This window comes from Jaculus jaculus, chromosome 3, assembly GCF_020740685.1.
Source record: "Jaculus jaculus isolate mJacJac1 chromosome 3, mJacJac1.mat.Y.cur, whole genome shotgun sequence".
In the NCBI taxonomy this organism is placed as follows: Eukaryota; Metazoa; Chordata; class Mammalia; order Rodentia; family Dipodidae; genus Jaculus; species Jaculus jaculus.
Window position 1 is genome coordinate 170,731,398 of NC_059104.1, and position 22,852 is coordinate 170,754,249.

At 43.4% G+C, this 22,852-nt stretch overlaps 1 protein-coding gene across 1 annotated transcript in view; it reads left to right on the top strand.

Annotated features, from left to right (window-relative positions):
• Numa1 (nuclear mitotic apparatus protein 1) overlaps positions 1 to 22,852 on the top strand; it is an 83,813-nt gene that overhangs the window by 7,293 nt on the left and 53,668 nt on the right. The gene's annotated exons all lie outside the window — the stretch shown is intronic.

Consider the following 22,852-nt stretch of genomic DNA (forward strand, 5'->3'; position numbering starts at 1 on the left):
ATTTATACAATGGAGTTCTACTCAGCCGTAAAGAAAAATGAAGTTATGAAATTTGCAGAAAAATGGATGGACCTGGAAAGTATTATACTAAGTGAGGTAACCCAGGCCCAGAAAGCCAAGCACCACATGTTCTCTCTCTTATGTGGATCCTAGCTACAGATGATTGGGCTTCTGCGTGAGAATGAAAATACTTAGTAGCAGAGGCCAGTAAGTTAAAAAGGAGACATAAAGGGTAGAGAAAGGAAGGGAGGAAGATACTTAATAGGTTGATATTGTATATATGTAATTACAATGATTGTAATGGGGAGGTAATATGATGGAGAATGGAATTTCAAATGGGAAAGTGTGGGGGTGGGGAGGGAGGGAATTACCATGGGATATATTTTATAATCATGGAAAATGTTAATAAAAATTAAAAAAATAAAACAAAAAACTGCCAATGCCACAACCTCCTAACTTAAGAGGTAAGCCCCTGACAGAAATACACAGCTAGCAATAGGAAGCCAGGACTCCTTTTTTAAAAAAATAATCTTTTTAAAAAATATTTTATTTAATTATTAATTTGAGAAAGAGAGAGAATGGGTATGCTAGGGTATCCAGCCACTGCAAACGAACTCCAGATGCATGCGCCCCCTTGTGCATCTGGCGTATGTGGGTCCTGGAGAATTGAACCTGGATCCTTTGGCTTTGCAGGCAAACACCTTAACTGCTAAGCCATCTCTCCAGCCTTTTTCTTTCCTCAATTTTTTATTAACATTTTCCATGATTATCAAAAGTTTCCATGGTAATACCCTGCCTACCCCCACTTTCCCCTTTGAAATACCATTCTCCATCATATCCCCTCCCAATTTCAGTCAGTCTTTCTTTTATTTTAATGTCATGATCTTTTCCTCCTCTTATGATGGTCTTGTGTAGGTAGTGTCAGGCACTATGAGATCATGGATATCCAGGCCATTTTATGTCTGGATGGAGTACATTGTAAGGAGTCCTACCCTTCCTTTGGCTCTTACATTCTTTCCGCCACCTCTTCTGCATTAGACCCTGAGCCTTGGAAGGTGTGATTGAGATGTTACTCAGTACTCCAGTCACTTCTTTCCAGCACTTTGATACCTTCTGAGTCGCCCCATGGTCACTGCCATCTGAAAAGAGAAGATTCCCTACCCAAAGTGAGAGTAGCGTTAATATAAGGGTATAAATATTAAGAGAAGTGCTTAGTGGGCAGTTTGATAAGCACAGTATATGCATTTTTCCAGATATCAGCAGATGTTACACCTCTAGGGCTCATGACTACCCCTGTTTTAAGTTTGCAGTATCAGGGATGTATTCCCTCCCTTGGAGCGGGCCGTCAGTCCAATTGGAGGGCAGTTGGTTCCCACCATGGCAGACATGCCACTATTGCACCCGTTGGCTCATTTGGCCTGGCTGGCCAATTGTAAGGCTTGCATTGTCCACTATTGAGTATCTTCACTCGTGGTATCTCTTTCTCCCGTTGAACTATATGCAGAATGGCTTCTTCCAGCTTTCTGTCAGTCCAGCCCTTTTAAAATAATCTTTATTTATTTATTTGCAAGCAGAGAGAGAGAGAGAGAGAAAAGAGAGAAGAGAGAATGGGTATGCCAGGGCCTCTAACCACTACAAAGAACTCCAGATGCATGTGCCACTTTGAGCACCTGGTTTTATGTGGGTACTAGGGAATGGAACCCGGGGTTGTTAGACTTTGCAGGCAAGTGCTGTAACTGCTGAGTCATCTCTTTGGCCCCAGGACTTCCTTTTTAATCAAATATTTCTCTGCCTTCTTAAACCAAATGAAAACTGTCATCAATATAGTCCCCTTAGGGGAGCTGGGATGGGGCTCAATTGGTAGAATGTTTGCCTAGCATAGACTTAGCCCTGGATCCATCCCCATCAACAATAAACCAGATCTGATAGTGCACTCCTGTGATCCCATCCCTTAGGAGGTACAGGCAAGAGGATCAGAAGTTCAAGGTCTTCTTCATTTAATTACATAGCAAGTTCCAGGCCAACCTGAGCTACATGAGATGTCGTCTTTAAAAAAAAAAAAAGTCTCCTTAGGAAGTTATTTACTTTAACAATCTCACTAGTGTTCAAAACTAGTGTTACAAAACACTTTTTGGGGAACTGCTTTTATACATTACTCTGTGAGATGCAGAAAAATTACAAAATTAGCTCTTTTGTATAATCATACCCCATTCACACACACACACACACACACACACACACACACACAAATAAATACAAACAATGCCTTGCTTGACCCTTTGACTCAGAATCTTCTGGATATGTCCAAAAATTGAATCCATCAAGCAGAAGTGAAGATTTCTACCTCTAAGGATACTCAAAAGGCTGGTTCAGGGGCTGGAGAGATTGCTCAGTAGTTAAAGGCACTTGCTTGCAAAGCCTGATGGTCTGCGCTCAATTCCCCAGTACACATGTAAAGCCAGATGCACAGAGTGGCACATGTATTTGAAGCTTGTTTGCAATGGCATGAGTCCCTGACACACCCATTCTCTCTCTATCCTTGCAAATAAATTAAAAATTGGACTGAGCATGGTGGCGCATGCCTTTATAGTCCTACCACTTGGGAGGCAAAGGTAAGAGGATTGCTGTGCATTCAACACTGAGACTACATAGTGAATTCCAAGTCAGCCTGGGTTAGAGCAAGACCCTACCTTGAAATCTTCTGCCCCTCCCCCAAAAAAGGAAGGAAAGGAGGGAGGGAGAAAGGAAGGAAGGAAAAAAAGGTAGGCTTAGAAGTCAAAATGATGATGGGAAAGCTGGGCTTGGTGGCGCACGCCTTTAATCCCAGCACTCGGAAGGCAGAGGTAGGAGGATTGCCATGAGTTCGAGGCCACCCTGAGACTAGTAAATTCCAGGTCAGCCTGAGCTAGAGTGAGACCCTACCTCAAAAAACCAAAAACAAACAAAATGACAATGAGAGTCTGGAGAGATGGCTCAGTAGTTAAATGTATTTGATTGCAAAGCCATCTGGCCCCAGTTCAGTTCTCCAATACCAATTTAGAGCTGCATGCAAAGTGACACTTGCATCTAATCCAAACTGCCTCTCACCGTGGGAGGCAGAGCCATAAGAAACCTGAGCCAGGTGTGGGGGCGGTGTTTGAAGCCGCAAAGACACCCAATTTCAAAGAAGGTTGAACACAGACATCTCCAAGTTCTCCTCTGATCTCCATACAAGCACCATGGCCTGTGTGTGTGTGTGTGTGTGTGTGCCTGGACTGCACAGACACAAATTATAAAAAAGAAGTCAGGAGGGGCGTGATGATGTACACACATTTAGTCCCAGAAGAGGTAGGAGGATTACTGTGAGTTCAAGGTCATCTTGAGACTACAGAGTGAATTCTAGGTCAGTTTGGGCTAGATTAAAAAAACTTAAAACAACAACAACAAAAAAAAACAACAGCTGTGTATGTGGCACACACCTTTAATCCCAGCACTCAGAAGGCAGAGGTAGGAGGGTCACTTATGAGTTCGAGGCCACCCCGAGACTCCATAGTGAATCCCAGGTCAGCCTGGGCCATAGAGAGACCCTACCTGAAAACAAACAAAAAAATTCAAAATGAGTATGGTGTGGTGGCTCAAGCCTGTAATCCCAGAATTTGTGAGGCTGAGGTAAGAGAATCACAAAAAGTTTGAGGCCAGTCTGGGGCTACAGAGTGAGTTTCAGGTCAGTTTTGGGGTAGACTAAGACAAAACAAAAATCCAAAATAAAACAAAGAAGTGAAAATATTTTTCTGAGTGACAGCAGCATATCAGAATGATCTAAAGCTGAGAGCACAGTTACTTTGAGAGACAATTTCCAGACACTGCCAAGTGTCCCACAATTACAATGGTGAGAAAATACATTTACCATGTATTAAAAATAAACTACCGCATTAATTAATTTATTTATTTTTGGTTTTCCAAGGTAGGGTCTCACTCTAGCCCAGACTGACCTGGAATTCACTATGTAGTCTCGGGGTGGCCTCGAACTCACGGCGATCCTCCTACCTCTGCCTCTTGAATGCTGGGATTAAAGGCGTGTGCCACCATACCCTGCCCTTATTTTTTAATTTTTATTTATTTGAGAGAAAGAGGCAGATTGAGAGAATGTCACACAGGGCCTCCAGCTACTGCAGATAAACTCCAGATGTATGCACCACCTTGTCCATCTGGTTTATGTGGGTCCTGGGGTATTGAACCTGGGTCCTTTGGCTTTACAGGCAAGTGCCTTAACTGCTAAGCCATCTGTCTTAATTTTGACTCTAGAAAAAAATCTCTATAATTAAGCCAGGTGTGGTGGCACACACCTTTAATCCCAGCACTCAGGAGGCAGAGGTAGGAGGATCGCCTTGAGTTCGAGGCCACCCCGAGACTACATAGTGAATTCCAGGTCAGCCTGGGCTACAGTGAGACCCTGCCTTGGGAAAAAAACCACAATTATGAATCTAAGCTGTTCATTTTTACATACGAGACAGCTCCAACACACTGAAGTTAAACAACTGGCCCCTGATCACTGGCGGTTAGCAAGTCTAGAATTCCAGATACACCCACTTAACACAAGGTCATACTTACTTATCCACCCAGCTTCCCCTTTCCAGCTCTTCACCTGTCGTCCCTGGTGGAGAGTGCGGCTCAAGACACTAAAGCACACCAAGAATGGCTCCAAAACCCAGAGCTGAGAAATAGGCTACAGCCAGGACTCTGCAGTGACCCTGACCCTGGCAGGTCTGAGTTTAGTGGTCTGCCTCACAAAAATGCTGGACAATCTACTTAGAGTAGGGCATCAGTGAAACCTGGAAAGTCTCCCCACAATTAGGAAAGTACGTGTATTACATTCTCAGCCCACCTCCTGCAGAACCCACATAAGAAAAAGCCGAGTCACGCAAAAGCAGAGAAAGTAGAACCTCGTAGACTTCTGTGTGCAGGCTAGGGCAGCGATCTTAGTCTAGGCTGTGCGTAAACTATCTACTCAAGGAAGGGCCAAAGAGACAGGAGTTCATCCTTCCTCCCATCCAGTCCACTGCGGTGGGGCTCAGACTCTCCCTGGGTCAGGCAGCAGCCAGAGGGGAAGCTGTGAGGGCCTGGTGTGTGGAGTGAGTCAGTGACAGCAGGAAGTCACGGGGCAGAAATTCTGGCCTCCTGTGGCAAGAATGCCAGACCACGCCCCCACTGGGTCAGCGCAGAGCAGGCCCCGCCCTATGAGGATTACAGCCTGCGCACTAGGAAGTCCCTCGCCAGGGCCTCCACACGACTTGCAGTATTAAATGTTTCTCCTGCTCAAAAATCTTGCAGTTTTCTTCTCCCTAAAGCCTCAGATCTAAATTCTATGGCTTAACTTTCCAAGACTATTGTGTGGCTTCTAGTCACTTACTCATCCTTACTTTCCACTATTCCACAGAACAGACTAGGAACTCCTCCAGCCAGTCTTGCTCTTCTGTGTGCGTGAGCCTAGCCTTGTCTCCTCCCATGCCCTCAGTTGTCCAGGAATGGCAAACATGCCTTCAGGGGTTAGGCAGGTCACAGCAATGCATGCTCCAGTGGGACACATGGCAGAATGAGGGAGCACTGCCCCCACCATGGCATTCCGATACTTTTGCAGTATTTTACTGTCAGCAACACAATAACCTTTTAAAGAATTAGTTGTCTAGGGGCTGGAGAGATGGCTTAGCAGTTAAGGCATTTGCCTGCAAAGTCAAAGGATCAAAGGTCAACTCCTCAGGACCCACATAAGCCAGATGCACAAGGGGGCACACGCATCTGGAGTTCATCAGTAGTGGCTGGAGGACCTACATGCCCATTCTCTCCCTCCCTCCCTCCATCCCTCATCTATTTGCCTCTTTCACTCAATGAAATAAATAAATAAAAATGAAAATGGAAAAAAAAAAGAATTAGTTGTCTGTCTTGCAGGTAAGCAAACTTCTCTAAGGTTAAGCAGCTTGCAGAATTGCTGGAAACAGTTTCTAGGCCTGTCTGAAGCCAAAGCAAGGAAGTTCTATTCCACGAGGCTTCACAGCAGAACAAACATGGGAGGGAGAAACAGAACCCTCAGATCCACTTTGTTCTAGCCCAGGCTGACCTGGAATTCGCTGTGTAGTCTCAGGCTGATCTCAAACTCACAGCCATCCTCCTACCTCAGCCTCCCAAGTGCTGGGATTAAAAAAGCATGGGCCACGCCCGGCAAATGTGGGTTTTTATGTAGATCAAGGAAGTATTTTAGGTTTTGCAGATTGTATGGGGTGCAGCTGCTAAGTGCCATTGGAACACAAATGCAGTCCTAGACAGGGCATAAACAAGTACATGTAGCTGTGTTTTGGTAAAACTTGATTTACAGAATGTGGGCTGGTGGCTACAGACCATACTTTGCTGACTGTGGATTTTGGAAGTACACTTGGCTGAGAGTCAGAGACCTAGCTTTGATGGGAAGTTGTTCAAAAACTTACCTTTGATGCCTGCTACTTAATGACTATGCATGCACCTTACCCTCTCTGGGACTGCCTGCTAAAATTAAAATGGTAAAAAAAAAAAAAAAAAAAAAAAAAAGGTAATCCCTTCATAAAAAATGAGAGTGAGCGGGGCTTGGTGGCACACGCCTTTAATCCCAGCACTCGAGAGGCAGAGGTAGGAGGATCGCCATGAGTTCAAGGCCACCTGAGACTACATAGTGAAATCCAGGTCAGCCTAGGCAAGAGCGAGACCCTACCTTGAACAAAACAAAAAAAAAAACAAAAAAAAAAAGAAAGAAAGAAAAGAGAGTGATCAGGCTGGAGAGATGAGAAATGGCTTAGCAGTTAAGGTACTTTGCCTATGAAGCATAAGGGACCCAGGTTCAGTTTCCCAGAACCCATTATAAATCAGATACACATGGTGATGTATGTGTCTGGAGTTTGTTTGTATTGGCTGGAGGACTTGGCACACTCATTCTCATTCTCTCATAAAGAAAGAAAAATATTAAAAGTGACCAAAAAAGGAGATAAATAAGAGTGATCACTTGCACACAAAAGTATATATTTAACTATTCTGGAAATCAGGAAAATAAAACACACATCTATATATAACATACATTTGTGTATGTATTTTTAAAAAATATTTTATTTATTATTTGACAGAGAATGGGCGTACCAGAGCCTCCAGCCACTGTAGATGAACTCCAGATGCACACGCCCCCTTGTGCATCTGGCTAATGTGGGTCCTGGGGAATCGAACCTGGGTCCTTTGGCTTTGCAGGCAAACAACTTAACTGCTTACTTACATCTCCAGCTCTGTGTATGTACTTTAATTTTTGGTGGTACTGAGGTTTGAACCCAGGGCTTTTAACATGCTATGCAAGCACTCTACCACTGAGCTACCTCATCAGCCTTTAAAATAAAATTGGACCTGGGGAGATGGTTCAGCAATTAAAGGAACTTGCTCACAAGCCTGCTGGCCTAGCTTCAGTTCTCCAGCCACTCACACAAAGCTGGACAGGCATTTAATTTAGACTCTGTTGCACCCATGCACACCACATGCATGCACACACACATGAGTGTACAATTAAAGAATATTTATTTAGAGAATGGGGTCTCAATAAATTATATAGGCTGGCCTTGTACTTACTTTATATCCCTAGCGTTGAAGTAGTGATTCTTCTGCCTTAGCCTCCCCAGTAGCTGGGATTAAAGGTGTAATTCCAGGTCAGCCTGAGCTAGAATGAAACCCTACCTTGAAAAACAAAACAAAACAAACACCCCCCCCCCCCCCCCCCGCCAAGAAAAGGCTGGCATGGTGGCGCATGCCTTTAATCTCAGCACTTGGGAGGCAGAGGTAGGAGGATCGTGGTGAGTATGATGCCACCCTGTGACTACATAGTGAATTCCAGGTCAGCCTGGGTTAGAGTGAGACCCTACCTCGAAAAACCAAAACAAACAAACAAACAAAGAAAACAAACCAACCCAAAACAAAAAAAAAACCCACGTTGGGCACACGCCTTTAATCCCAGCACTCTGGAGACTGGTGGATAGAAGTGCTGCCTCCACCTCCCGAGTAGGTGGGATTACAAGATGCACCACCACTCCCAGCACAAATATTTGTTTATTTGCAAGGGAATAAAGTAAGAGAGGGACAGAGATAGATATTGAGAGAAAGGGTGTCCCAGGGACTCCAGCTGCTGCAAATGAACTCCAGATGCATGTACCACTCTGTGCACCTGGTCTTATGAGGGCGCTGGGGAACAGAATCTGGGTCATTAGGTTTTGCAGGCAACCACCTTAACTGCTGAGCCATCTCTCCAGCCAACAAATATATATATATACACACATACATACATACATATATAATATATATAATAATATATGTGTATATATGTATTTTTGTTTTTGTTTTTTGAGGTAGGGTCTCACTCTAGCCCAGGCTGACCTGGAATTCACTATGTAGTCTCAGGGTAGCCTCAAACTCACCACGATCCTCCTACCTCTGTCTCCCAAGTGCTGGGATTAAAGGCATGCGCCACCATGTCCAGCCAACAAATAATTATTTTATTTTTTTTTGTTTTTATTTTTTTCTCAATTTTTATTAACATTTTCCATGATTATAAAAAATATCCATGGTAATACCCTCCCCCCCACTTTCCCTTTTGAAATTCCATTCTCCATCATATCCCCTCCCCATCTCAATCATTCTACTTACATATATACCATAGCAACCTATTAAGAACCCTCCTCCCTTCCTTTCTCTTCCCTTTATATCTCCTTTTTAACTTACTGGCCTTTGCTACTAAGTGTTTTCATTCTCATGCAGAAGCCCAATCATCTGTAGCTAGGATCCACATATGAGAGAGAACATGTGGCGCTTGGCTTTCTGGGCCTGGGTTACTTCACTTAGTATAATCCTTTCCAGGTCCATCCATTTTTCTGCAAATTTCATAACTTCATTTTTCTTTACCGCTGAGTAGAACTCCATTGTATAAATGTGCCACATCTTCATTATCCACTCATCAGTTGAGGGACATCTAGGCTGGTTCCATTTCCCAGCTATTATAAATTGAGCAGCAATAAACATGGTTGAGCATGTACTTCTAAGGAAATGAGATGAGTCCTTTGGATATATGCCTAGGAGTGCTATAGCTGGGTCATATGGTAGATCAATCTCTAGCTGTTTTAGGAACCTCCACACTGTTTTCCACAATGGCTGGACCAGATTGCATTCCCACCAGCAGTGTAGAAGGGTTCCTTTTTTTCCACATCCCCGCCAACATTTATGATCATTTGTTTTCATGATGGTGGCCAATCTGACAGGAGTGAGATGGAATCTCAATGTAGTTTTAATCTGCATTTCCCTGATGACTAGTGACGTAGAACATTTTTTTAGATGCTTATATGCCATTCGTATTTCTTCCTTTGGGAACTCTCTATTTAGCTCCATAGCCCTTTTTTTTATTGGCTTGTTTGATTTCTTATTTAACTTTTTGAGTTCTTTGTATATCCTAGATATTAATCCTCTATCAGATATATAGCTGGCGAAGATTTTTTCCCATTCTGGAGGGTGCCTCTTTGCTTTATTCACAGTGTCTTTTGCAGTACAAAATCTTTGTAATTTCATGAGGTCCCAGTGGTTAATCTGTGGTTTCATTGCCTGAGCAATTGGGGTTATATTCAGAAAGTCTTTGCCAAGACCAATATGTTGAAGGGTTTCCCCTACTTTTTCCTCTAGCAGTTTCAAAGTTTCCGGTCTGATGTTAAGGTCTTTAATCCATTTGGACTTAATTCTTGTGCATGGAGAGAGAGAAGAATCTATTTTCATCCTTCTACAAATACATATCCCGTTTTCCCAACACCATTTGCTGAAGAGGCTGTCTTTTCTCCAATGAGTATTTTTGGCATTTTTATCGAATATCAGGTGGCTATAGCTACCTGGACTTACATCTGGGTCCTCTGTTCTATTCCACTGATCTACATGTCTGCTTGTGTGCCAGTACCACGCCAACAAATAACTTTTTATGTGTGAAAAAGGCAACTTGCCAAATGTGTGAGTTTATGGGGGTATGCTTCAGAAGTCTGAAAGAGGTTATGTAGGAAACTGACCCGTGGTTGCTGCTGAGGAGAGGAGTGCCTTTGGAAGCGGGTTGAGGCTTGGTGAATGGGGTGTTTTGCATTTTACTTAGATACCTCCCTATTATGTGTTATTTCCCAGTGATGGTATGTTCTTTCACCTTTCTAGTTGTTTAGGTAGCTGAGCTGATGGGCCTGTCTACACTTGCCAAGGTCAGGACTATAACAAAATAGGTTTAATTCCTCAAGTGAACTCTACCCATGAGTTGAATTGGAAGCAGCTGCTGAGACAAGGTTGGGGCCACACGTTGATGTGGGGGTGGGGCGACACTGCAGGTGGCAGGGCGAGGGGGCCCTGATAGGCCAGGTCCCGTTTACCAACAATGCTGTCACGTGTCACCTTTCTTTCCCTCCTCTCCTCCCTTCCTTCTTTTCTCTCTTAGACCTGCATACAAGACATAACTGTGTAGTAGAGAATCACAGTTGCATTGTTCAGTTTTCTGCTGTGTGAACTCTAGCAAGTCATTTAACAGCCGTTAAGCCTGGGGTTCTTTCCCCTCTGAAACAGTTTGAGTGGGACACAAGATCGTAATGTAATGCCTAGCACTTGGAGGGACAGGGCCATCACAGGCTCAAGGGTACATAGCAAGTTTAAGACTAGCTCATACTATATAAGACCCTGTTTCAAAAAAAAAAAAGAGTTTATTGGCTGGGTGTGGTGACATTAAATTTTATTTTATTTTATTTTTAAATTTATTTTTATTTATTCAGTAGAGACAGAGAGAGAGAGAATGGGCCCACCAGGGCCTCTAGCCACTGCAAACGAACTCCAGATGAATGCTCCACCATGTGCATCTGGCTTACATGGGACCTGGAGAATTGAACCTGGGTCCTTAGGCTTCACAGGCAAGTGCCTTAATTGCTAAGCCGTCTCTCCAGCCCTAAAATTTAATCCCAGCACTCTGGAGTCAGAGTAAGATTGATGCATGTTGGAGCCCAGCCTGGGATTTACATAGTGCATTCCAGGTAGCCTAGGCTAGAGTGAGACCCTACCTTGAAGAAAAACAAAAACGGGCTGGAGAGATGGCTTAGCAGTAAAAACGCTTTGATTCCCCACTACCCATATAAGCCAGACACACAAGGTGGGCGCATGTATCTGAAGTTCATTTGCAGTGGCTAGAGACCCTGGCATGCCCATTCTCTCACTCATCTGTCACTTTCTCTTAAATAAATAAATTAAAAAACAAATGACTAACAATATTCCAATCTCAAGGGACATACTTGTGGAATATTATCTCTTTATACTAGCTGTATTCCCCCCTCCGCCCTGAGGTAGGATCTCACTCTAGCTCAGGCTGACCTGGAATTCACTATGTAGTCTCAGGGTGGCCTCGAATTAACGGCAATCCTTCCTCTGCCTCCCAAGTGCTGGGATTAAAGGTGTGCGCCACCACACCTGGCACAAACTCTATTTTTTTTTTTAATTATTTACTTATTTATTTGAGAGCGACAGACACAGAGAGAAAGACAGATAGAGGGTGAGAGAGAGAATGGGCGCGCCAGGGCTTCCAGCCTCTGCAAACGAACTCCAGACGCATGCGCCCCCTTGTGCATCTGGCTAACGTGGGACCTGGGGAACTGAGCCTCGAACCGGGGTCCTTAGGCTTCACAGGCAAGCGCTTAACTGCTAAGCCATCTCTCCAGCCCACAAACTCTATTTTTTGTTTGTCTTTGATAAGGTGAAAATATTACCTACCTCTCTGAGACAAGATTATATTAAACACTTTGTAGAAAACACTTGCTCAGGGGCACAGAGCCACATAAAGTCAGGGAGCTATTTTGATGGGGACAGTAGGATCCCGAGAGTGGATGATAGGGACCTGAAGTAAGGAGGGAAAATGAAGAATTACCTCAAATTCATTCTCTTAACCACTGTACTTGTAACGTCTTGTTTTTTTTTTTTTTAATTTTTTATTTATTTATTTGAGAGCGACAGACACAGAGAGAAAGACAGAGGGAGAGAGAGAGAATGGGCGCGCCAGGGCTTCCAGCTTCTGCAGACGAACTCCAGACGCATGCGCCCCCTTGTGCATCTGGCTAACGTGGGACCTGGGGAATCGAGCCTCGAACTGGGGTCCTTAGGCTTCACAGGCAAGCGTTTAACCGCTAAGCCATCTCTCCAGCCCACGTCTTGTTTTTAATTGTTCACACTGGTGTAGACAGTAGCTTTTTGATAAGTGTAACAAAAATAGAAATGCAGAGGAACTGAAAAGAATCCTAGACGGGTAGAATTTTCCCCAGTCTCCCCTTCCTCTCAATGCAGGTGCACACTGGAATTGTGTAAGACAGGCCTCGGTAGACAGATAATAAATTTCAATTGCACATGAATATACCACCTGTTTACTGGCCTAGTAAACAAGCATGATCCCACTGTAGATCCTCTTCTAGTTATATTCATATTGTTTCAAGTGGGATCCAAATTTGTAACTAAATTCGAAGAGTATTCACTAGTTTTTGATTCATTTTTTATTTCCAAAGTAGGGCCTTACTCTAGCCTAAGCTGACTCACAGTGATCCTCCTATCTCTGCCTCCCAAATGCTGGGATTAAAGGTGTGCACTACCATGCCCAGTGTTTCTGATGATTTCTAAGTATAAACCTCATGGACAACCCATGTTAAGACCCAACTCTCAAATTGTATACTATAGGTTATGTACTTTGGAGTGAAACAAACTTGGGTTTGAATTTTAATCCTGCTACATATTAGCCTTATGGTAATTGGACTGTTTGCTCAATTTTTTTTTTTTTTTTTTTTTTTTTTTTTTGAGGTAGGCTCTCACTCTAGCTCAGGCTGACCTGGAATTCATTATGTAGCCTCAGGGTGGCCTCAAACTCATGGCAATCCTCCTACCTTTGCCTCTGGAGTGCTGGGATTAAAGGCATGCGCCACCACGCCCGGCCTGCTCAATATTTTTTTTATTTACTTATTTTGTGCTCAATATTTTAAAACCTCTTCAGTAAGGATATTCGTATTTGTTAGAGTTGATACCATGCTCAGCAAATTGAAGTTATTATTACTTGTGTTTTCCTTTTTTGGGTTTTGGCACTACCCACACACTAACCTAGAAACTCAGAAATACTCCTAATGTTTTAATTTTCTCATTCTTCACTTATAATTGGTTGTGAGGGCTTCTCATAAGTATTCCTTAGAACTGTTGCTTCTTTTTAAAAATACTTGCAAGCCAGAGAGAGAGAGAGAGAGAGAGAGAGAGAATGGGCATGCCATGTTCTGTGTCAAACGAACTCCAGATACATGCTCCACTGTACATCTGACTCTGTGGACACTGGGGAATCGGAACCCCAGGTTGTTAGGCTTTACAGGCAAGCACCTTTAACTGCTGAGCTCTCTCTCCAGCTCCTTGCTTCTTTTGTCATTGTCTTCAGACATAAAACATTCACTTGAACAGTGGTTTTACACTCAAATCCAACAAGTTTTCTAGAACTGTAAAACTGATTCACGAACCACATGGACCGGGCGTGGTGACACTTGCCTTGAATCTCAGCACTTGGGAGGCAGAGGTAGGAGGATCACATGAATTCGAGGCCAGCCTAAAACTTCATTGTGAATTCCAGGTCAGCCTGGGCTAGAGCAAGACCCTACCTTGGAAAACAAACAATCAGGTGGAAGCTTAATATCCTTTACTTGAACTGTATCCTAGGTTTCTCTATAAAGATTTCAGTTAGCTGGGGGTCATGGCGCATTCTTCCAGTCCCACAACTCAGGATGCAAAGGTAGGATGATCACTGTAAGATTTGGAAAGGAAACACTAACCAATGCTACTTTGTTTGTATCTTGAGAATAGTTCTGTTAAAACATTGTGGTGGGGGCTGGAGGGATAACTTAGCGGTTAAGGCAGTTTCCTGCAAGGCCAAAGGATCCAGGTTCAATTTCCCCAGGACGCATGTTAGCCAGATGCACAAGGTGGCACATGCATCTGGAATTCGTTTGCAGTGGCTGGAGGCCCTGACATGCCCATTTTTCTTTCTCTCTCCCTCTTTCTTTCTGTCAAATAAATAAAAATAAAATATTGGGGGCGGGTGGTATAGTATCATGGGGATTTTTTTTTTGTTTGTTTGTTTGTTTTTGAGGTAGGGTCTCACTCTAGCCCAGGCTGACCTGGAATTCACTATGGAGTCTCAGGGTGGCCTTGAGCTCACAGCAATCCTCCTACCTCTGCCTCCCAAGTGCTGGGATTAAAGGCGTGTGCCATCACACCCGGCTTTTTCATGGGAATTTTTGAGGGTGGAAAGGTTAGGATCTAATCTAATCCCCATTTATTAAAAATTTGTTTTTATAAATATTTTTATTTATTGATAGACCAGAAAGAGTGTGAGTATGGTTGCACCAGTGTCTCCTGCCACCAACTTCAGACAAATGCATTACTTTGTGCATCTGGCTCTAGATGGGTACTGGGGAATCGAACCTGGGTCATTGGGCTTTCAGGCTTGGCAAGCAAGTAAGGACCTTTAACTGCTGAGTCATCTCTTCAGCCATAAATCCCCCCCCCCCCTTTTTTAATGTAGTGTCTTACTGTAGCCTAAACTGACCTGGAATTCATTATGTATCTCAGACTGGCCTCAAACTCAGTGATCCTCCTACCTCTATCTCCTAAGTGTCTGATGCCTTTAAAAAAAATATTTATTTTAATAGCCTCTAAGCCAGGCATGGTGGCACATTGGCATATCTTAGCACTCTTGAGGCTGAGGTAGGAGGGCCACTGAGTTTGAGGTTAGCCTGGAACTACAGAGTTCTAGGTCAGCCTGGGTTAGAGTGAGACCGTGCTTCAAAAAAAGAAAAGAACAAGTAGAAAAGGAGGGAGGGAGAGAGGGAAGAAGGCAAGCATGCAGAAATAAGTGGATTCTGAATATACAGGTTGCTTTCCATAGCACAAGTGGGACTCGTCCCATCGCTTGAAGGCCTTAATAGAACAAAAAGACTTCCCTCCTCTAGCAAGAAGGAACTTGGCCAGGAGGCTGCCTTTGGACTCTCACTGTATGGTGGTTTGATTCAGGTGCCCTCCATAAACTTAGGTGTTTTGAATGCTAGGTTCCCAGCTGATGGAGATTTGGGAATTAATGCCTCCTGGAGGGAGTGTATTGTTGAGGGTGGGCTTATGGGTATTATAGCCAGTGTCCCCTTGCCCTCTTTTCAATTGTTTTTATTTGATAGAGAAAGAGGCAAATAGAGAAAGAGAATGGGTGCACCAGGGCCTCTAGCCATTGCAAACAAACTCCAGACACATGTTCCACCTTGTGCATCTGCCTTACATGGGTCCTAGGGAATTGAACTGAGGTCCTTTGGCTTTGCAGGCAAATGCCTTAACCACTAAGCCATCTCTCCAGTCCAAGTTTCTTTTTTCCTTTTTTTTCAAGGTAGGGTCTTACTTTAGCCCAGGCTGACCTGAAATTCACTATGTAGTCTCAGGGCGGCCTTGAACTCACAGTGATCCTCCTAACTCTGCCCCCTGAGTGTTGGGATTAAAGGTGTACACCACCACACCTGCCTGCTTCTTCTTCTTCTTTTAATATTTATTTATTTGAGAGGAGGTGGGAGAGAGGGAGAGAGTGAGGAAAAGCAGATTGAGAGAGAGAATGGGCACACCATAGCCTCCAGCCACTTTATAAAAGCTCCAGGCGCATGTGCACTATGTGCATCTGGTTTGCATGGATATTGGGGCATCAAACTTGAGTTCTTAGGCTTTGCAGGCAAGGGCCTTAACCACTAAGCCATCTCTCCAGCCCCTAATCCCTTTCTTTCTTTTTTTGAAGGGGCAGTTCGAGGTAAGGTTTAACTCTAGTCCAGGCTGACTGGGAATTCACTATGTAGTCTCAGGTGGCCTTGAACTCACTGTGATCCTCCTACCTCTGCCTCCTGAATGCTGAGATTAAAGGTGTGCTCTGCCAAACCTGACTCTCTCTCTTTTTAATTTTATTTTATTTTTAAATTTTTATTTATTTAGTTGAGAGCAACAGAGAGAGAAAGAGGCAAATAGACAGAAAGAATGGGCGTGCCAGGGCTTCCAACCACTGCAAAAGAACTCCAGATGCATGCGCCCCCTTGTGCATCTGGCTAACGTGGGTCCTGGGGAATCGAGCCTTGAACAGGGGTCCTTAGGCTTCACAGGCAAGTGCTGAGCCGCTAAGCCATCTCTCCAGCCCTCTCTCTCTCTTTTTTTTTTCTCTTTTTTATTTCTCTTTTTTTTTCTCTCTTTTTTTTAAAGAAACTATTTTAGTTTTTATTTATTTGAGAGAGAGAGAGAGAGAATAGGCATGCTAGGGACTCCAGCCACTGCAAACAAATCTAGACACATGCACACCACCCTGTGCATGTGGCTTAAGTGGGTACTGGGGAATTGAACTGAGGTCCTTTGGTTTTGCAGACTTTAATTGTTAAGCCATCTCTCCAGCCTCTAATCCCTTTCTTTACTAATACCCAGGCTAGGGCAAGTGACTTGCTTAGAGCTGGTAAGTGACCTGTCCAGAATTTACCTCCAGGGGCTTGCAACATCAAACACAGCATGTCTCTTTACCTAGGCTGTCTCCAAGAGTTACAGTTCCATATAAATACATACTGCTTTTTCGAGGTAGGGTCTCGCTCTAACCCAGGTTGATCTGGAATTCACTATGTAGTCTCAGGCTGGCCTTGAACTCATGGTGATTCTCCTACATCTGAGCAAAGATAAAATTGCTCTTCATACCACAGTGAACATTAACATTTACCTAGTTAGCGACTACTGCGGAAAATCCTCGTCATCTTTCCTTTGGTTTGTATGTTTGATAGTTTAATTATAATATGGTGAGGAGAGGTTCTTTCCAGGTTTTGTCTGTTTGGTGTTCTAAAGGATTTCTGTATCTGCATTGGCACCTCTTTCCCAATTTAGGAGAAGTTTTCTTCTACTGAATATCTTGAAATTCCCACTTATACTTTTCTATAAGTTTGTCTTTCTCTTTGTTGGCCTGTATTAGATCTGCCACCTGGTCTTCTAGCTTAGATATTCTGCCCTCTCCTTCATCCATTCTACTGGTGAGATTTTCTACAGTGTTTTTAAATTTCATTAACTGTGTTCTTCATTGCTAGTAATTCTGACTGGTTTTTCTTTATTATTTCTATTTCCTCATTTATGCCTACTATTGCCCTCTTTATTTCATTAAATTGGTGTCCTGTGTGTTCTCTGATTCCTTTGATTTCCTCTTTCATTCCTTTGATTTTCTCTTTGACTTCTTTGAGCATATTTATAATCATTGTTTTGAAATCTTTCTCAGGCATTTCCTCTAACTCATTCTCACTGGAGGTCATTTCTGATGCATTAATACTTTTTGATAGATATATATTGTCTTGATTTTTGGTGTTTCTTGTGTTATAATGTATATATTTTTGCATCCTGGATTATTTAATGATTGGATTTTCTAGTTAGCTGGGTATTATTAGATGTATCAATCAATCTGATGTTTATATCTTCAGGGTAGGAGCTTAAGGTGCTAGGTGTGCCTCTCAAGACTCAAGAGTATCTACAAAAGTGACCCTAGGTGTGTTGGGTTTGCCTGCTATGAGAGTATTCAAGTAGGCTGAGTGGAACAGAATACAGGCAGATTCTAAAATTTAACTAAACAATGTATACTTTCAATGAAAAACAGCACAGAGTATTTATTTATGCAAGACTAGATATTTTGACAACCAGATTGTCTAACAATATCACTGTCCATTATGGTGTGTGGTGCTCCACACCCTTAATCCTGTCAACAAGGAGGTTAAGATTTCTGGTCTGTTGAGGGTTCCAAGCCAGCTTGTGAGCAAGTGAGACCCTTTCCTAATGTACAACAGAAGAGGAAGCAAAGCCACTATAAATCAAGAAGCAACAAATAACCAGCCCATAATATAACTTATTTAAGAATGGCAAACCTGACCATGCATCAGATTTAACATATAATTTATCCTGCTATGGAAGGTGCCATTAACACTTCTGGTTCAGGCCTATATACCACGCTTATTTGGTGGGTACTGACCTGGTGTAATCCCCGTTACCTTTTGGGATGATTTTCATCTCAGTTATGCTGCCTGGCTGCTTGGGTCCCTCTTTGGTGCGCTGTGGGTTCAAGTAGGCTGGCTGGGTCGTTGGATTGCTGCTCTGGTTACTGGTGCTGGGTGCTGTGATCTCCCTTCCCCTGGTCTCTGGTGCTTGCCGGCAGTTGCGCTGGCGGTGGGGCCATCTTTCCTGTTTTAAAACATTGTAAAATGTTTACAATGTTCTTCACTGAGCTCTATTTTCGTATAGCTGTGTGCTCCTCATGGTGAACATCATTGGTTGTAATTGCATATAAATCTTGAGAATAATCTCAGATTAATATACTTTTGTGATTTGAGAAGTATTTAAGAAGTCATCAAGATGTGATGATTTGAACCCTAAACCTGTGATATCTTTGTGAAACCTTAAGGTGATGAAATACAACCTTTTTTCTTCCTTTAAAAAAATATTTTTATTTGTAAAAAGAAAGATAGGAGAGAAAGGAGGGAGGGAGAGCAAGAGCGAGACAGAGACAGACAGACAGACAGACAGAGAATGGCTGTGCCAGGACCTCCATCCACTGCAAACAAGTCCCAGATACATGCACCACTTTGTACATCTGGCTTTACTTGAATAATGGGGAATTAAACCTGGGTAGTTACCTTTGCAGGCATAGGCCTTAACTGCTGAGCCATCCCCTACCTTACTCTTTTTTTTTTTTTTCCTGATTTTTAAATATTTCACTCTAGCCCAGACTAGCCTGGAATTTACTATGTAATCCCATGAACTGGCCATGAACTCACAGTGTTCCTCCTACCTCTGCCTCCCTTGTGCTGGGATTAAAGGAGTGCATCACCATGCCTGGCTCATTTTAGATAGGTCTGTTGCTGAACCTACAGTTCATTAATTCAACTAGACTGATCAGTGAGCCCCAGGAATTCATCATTTCTCCATGTTCCCTGCCCTGGGATTACAGGTGGAGGCCACACCTGGTTTTTACATGGTTTCTGGGGATCTGAACTCAGATCCTCATGCTTATATGGCAAACACTTTACTCATTGAGCCAACTCCTCATTCACAGGTTCTAATTGTTTTTACAGTCAAATATTCTTTCCTTATTTCTTTTCCCCTTTATCATAATTCTGTGTTTATGAGCAAACATTGTGCAGATACATTGCCTGTAGGGACACCAAGCCATTCTATTCCACTGACACTGAAACAGGATGAACAGGTTCTCAGGTGTTTTGCAGAAAAGCCTTCTTGAGGGAGAACCAAGTAGGGCCTCTTAGATTTATTAATGAATCCTCTCTGGGTTTAGCTTTGCCCTCTGCTTTTCTCCCCAGGAACCTCAGGCTCTGACTCATTAACCAGCCACTGCCTGTGGAGAGGGAGAAAGGGCCAGTGGTAAATCAGACCTCTGAAAGTAGCCTTCCCTCCAGCCAGCCTCCCCTCTTTAGCTGGAGACAGCCCTACAGGCTTCCTTCTGGAAGACTTCTTTGGGCTTGCTGCTTCAGAGTTTTGGTCCTTTGATGTTGTCTAGCTCTTCCACCCTCAAAACACAAAGCAAAAAAGTTGGTTTCAGTGATTACTTTTATTTATTCTTTTTTTGGTTTTTCAAAGTAGAGACTTACTGTAACCCAGGCTGACCTGGAATTCACTATGTAGTTTCAGGGTGCCCTTGAACTCATGGCGGTCCTCCTACCTCTATCTCCTGAGTGCTGGCAGCAGTGGCTGCTTTTAGAGCTATTTGGTTGTTTGATTAGAAGCTGCTGGGCTAGAGAGATGACTCAGGCACTTGTTTGCAAAGCCTGTCAGCCTGGAGTTCAGTTCCTCAGTACCCACATAAAGCCAAATGCACAAAGAGTGTATGCATCTGGAGTTTGTTTGCAGTGGCAAGAGGACCTGCCATGCCAATTACCATTCATTCCACGTGTGTGTGTGTGTGTGTGTGTGTGTGTGTGTGTGTCCTCTCACAAACAAGTAAATAATCTTTTATATTTATTTTTTTAATTTTTAAATTTTTATTAACATTTTCCATGATTATAAAAAAATATCCCATGGTAATTCCCTCCCTTCCCCCCCAATAAATAATTTTTTAAAAAAGATTTGTGGTGGTTGGGAGATGTGACTCAGCAGTTAAAGGCACTTGCTTGCAAAGCCTGCCAGATTCAATTACCCAGCACCCAAGTAAAATGATGACTGCATCTGGTGTGCACAAAAATGAAAAATAAGTAAAATTAGCAATAAAAAGAATGTAAGCCTGGTGTGGTGGTGCATGGCTTAATCTAAGCATTTGGGAGACAGAGGTAGGAGGATCACTGTGAGTTTCAGGCCAGCCTGAAACTGAATAGTGAATTTCAGGCCATATTGGGTGAGAGCAAAATCCCATCTTGAAAAAACAAAGGGGCTGGGGGTCTGGGGAGATGACTCTGTGATTATGCAGGGTATGGTGGTGCATGACTTTAATCCCAGGACTTGGGAGGCAGAGGTAGGAAAATCAATATGCGTTCTAGGCTACCCTGAGACTACATAGTAAATTCTGTTTGCCTGGGCTAAAAAAGAAACTAAAAATAAAGGCACTTACTTGCAAAGCCTCTGGGCCTGGTTTCAGTTCCCCATTACCCATGTAAAGCCAGATGTGCAATATGGCAGATACCGCTGGAATTCCTTTGCAGTGTCAAGAAACCATGGTGCACCCATCTTCTCTTCCCCTCTCCTCCCTTCTCTCTTTGGTATGTATGTATGTATGTATGTATGTATGTATGTATGTATGTATTTTTTTAAAAATTTTTATTTATTTATTTGAGAGTGACAGACAAAGAAAGAGGCAGATATATAGAGAGAATGGGTGCGCCATGGCCTCCAGCCACAGCAGATGAACTTCAGACGCGTGCGCCCCCTTGTGCATCTGGTTAACGTGGGTCCTGGGGAATTGAGCCTCGAACCGGGGTCCTTAGGCTTCACAGGCAAGCGCTTAACTGCTAAGCCATTTCTCCAGCCCTGTGTGTATGTATTTTGAGAGAGAGAGTCAGAGAGAAAAAAATGGATGCACCAGGGCCTCTAGCCACTGCAAAGGAACTCCAGATGAATGTATCGCCTTGTGCCTCTGGCTTCCATGGGTACTGGGTAATCCTTAGGTGTTACCAGCAAACACTTTTTAACTGCTAAGCCATCTCTCCAGCCCTCTAGTAAATAGATAAATAATTTAACAAGCTGGGTGTGGTAGAGCACACCTTTAATCCCACCACTGGGGGAGGCTGAGGTAGGAGGATCACTGTGAGTTCACGAACACCCTGAGCCTACATAGTGAATTCCAGGTCAGCCTGGGCTAGAGTGAGACCCTACCTGGAAAAACAAAAAAGCAAAGCAAAACAAACAAAATCATAACTTGGGGCTGAAGAGATGGCTTAGTGGTTAAGGCACTTGCTTGCAAAGCCAAAGGACCCAGGTTTGACTGCCCAGGACTCACGTAAGTCAGATGCACAAGGGGTCGCATGCATCTGGATTCGTTTGCAGTTGTGCACGTCTTTAATCCCAGCACTCTGGAGGCAGAAGTAAGATCACTGTGAGCTCAAGGCCACCCTGAGAGTACATAGTGAATTCCAGGTCAGCCTGGACTACAGTGAAACCCTACCTGAAAAAGACAAACAAAAATTAAAAAAAAAATTAATAAGGGATCGTTTGAGAAGATGAAAATACAAGGTTTCTTTGAGTTATCTAGAATGTACTAGCTTTGCTGGGTGTGGTGGCGCAGGCTATTAATCACAGCTATGGCGGGTGTGGGATGCAGAGGTAGGTTCGAGGCCAGTCTGGTGCTACAGAGTGAGTTCCAGGTCAGCCTGGGCTTGGGGGGAGTACTAGCTTTTATTTATTCATCCAGTGATTGAGTACAATAGAGGATAAGGTAGGGACAAGGTAGACAGCTATGGCTTAGATGACCAACTCATGGAAGTAAGTCACCTAAGTCCTGAACTTCAGATTTCCTCATCTTAAAAACAGGCTTGGCTAGGGCTGGAGAGATGGCTTAGCGGTTAAGCGCTCGCCTGTGAAGCCTATGGACCCCGGTTCGAGGCTCGGTTCCCCAGGTCCCATGTTAGCCAGATGCACAAGGGGGCGCATGCGTCTGGAGTTCGTTTGCAGAGGCTGGAAGCCCTGGCGCGCCCATTCTCTCTCTCTCCCTCTATCTGTCTTTCTCTCTGTGTCTGTCGCTCTCAAATAAATAAATAAAAAATGAACAAAAATATTAAAAAATAAAAAACAGGCTTGGCTAGAGAGATGGCTCAGTAGTTAGGGCACTTGCCTGCAAAGCCTAAGGACCCAGGTTTGAATCCTCAGTACCCAAGTGCAGCCAGATGCACAAGTTTGCACATGTGTCTGGAGCTCGTTTGCAGTGGCTAAGGGCTTTGGTGTGCCCATTCTGTATCTGCTCCTTCTCTCTTTCTCTCTAATAAATAAATTAAAATATTTTTTAAAAAGCAGCCTTGTGCAAGGCTTTCTAGTCTTGGTCACATGATGTCCTGGATAATAAATACCTATAGACCATCATTATTGTTGTTACTGTTGTAATTAATAGTTAACATTTAATGAATACTTCCTATGCACCAAGTACTTTGCTTCCAGAGTGCTGAGACTAAAGGTATGTACCCCCATACCCCGCTTATTTTTTTTCCTTTTTTTCCTTTGTTTTTTCAAGGTGAGGATCTCCCTCTACCCCAGGCTGGCCTCGAACTCATAGCATTCCTCCTACCTC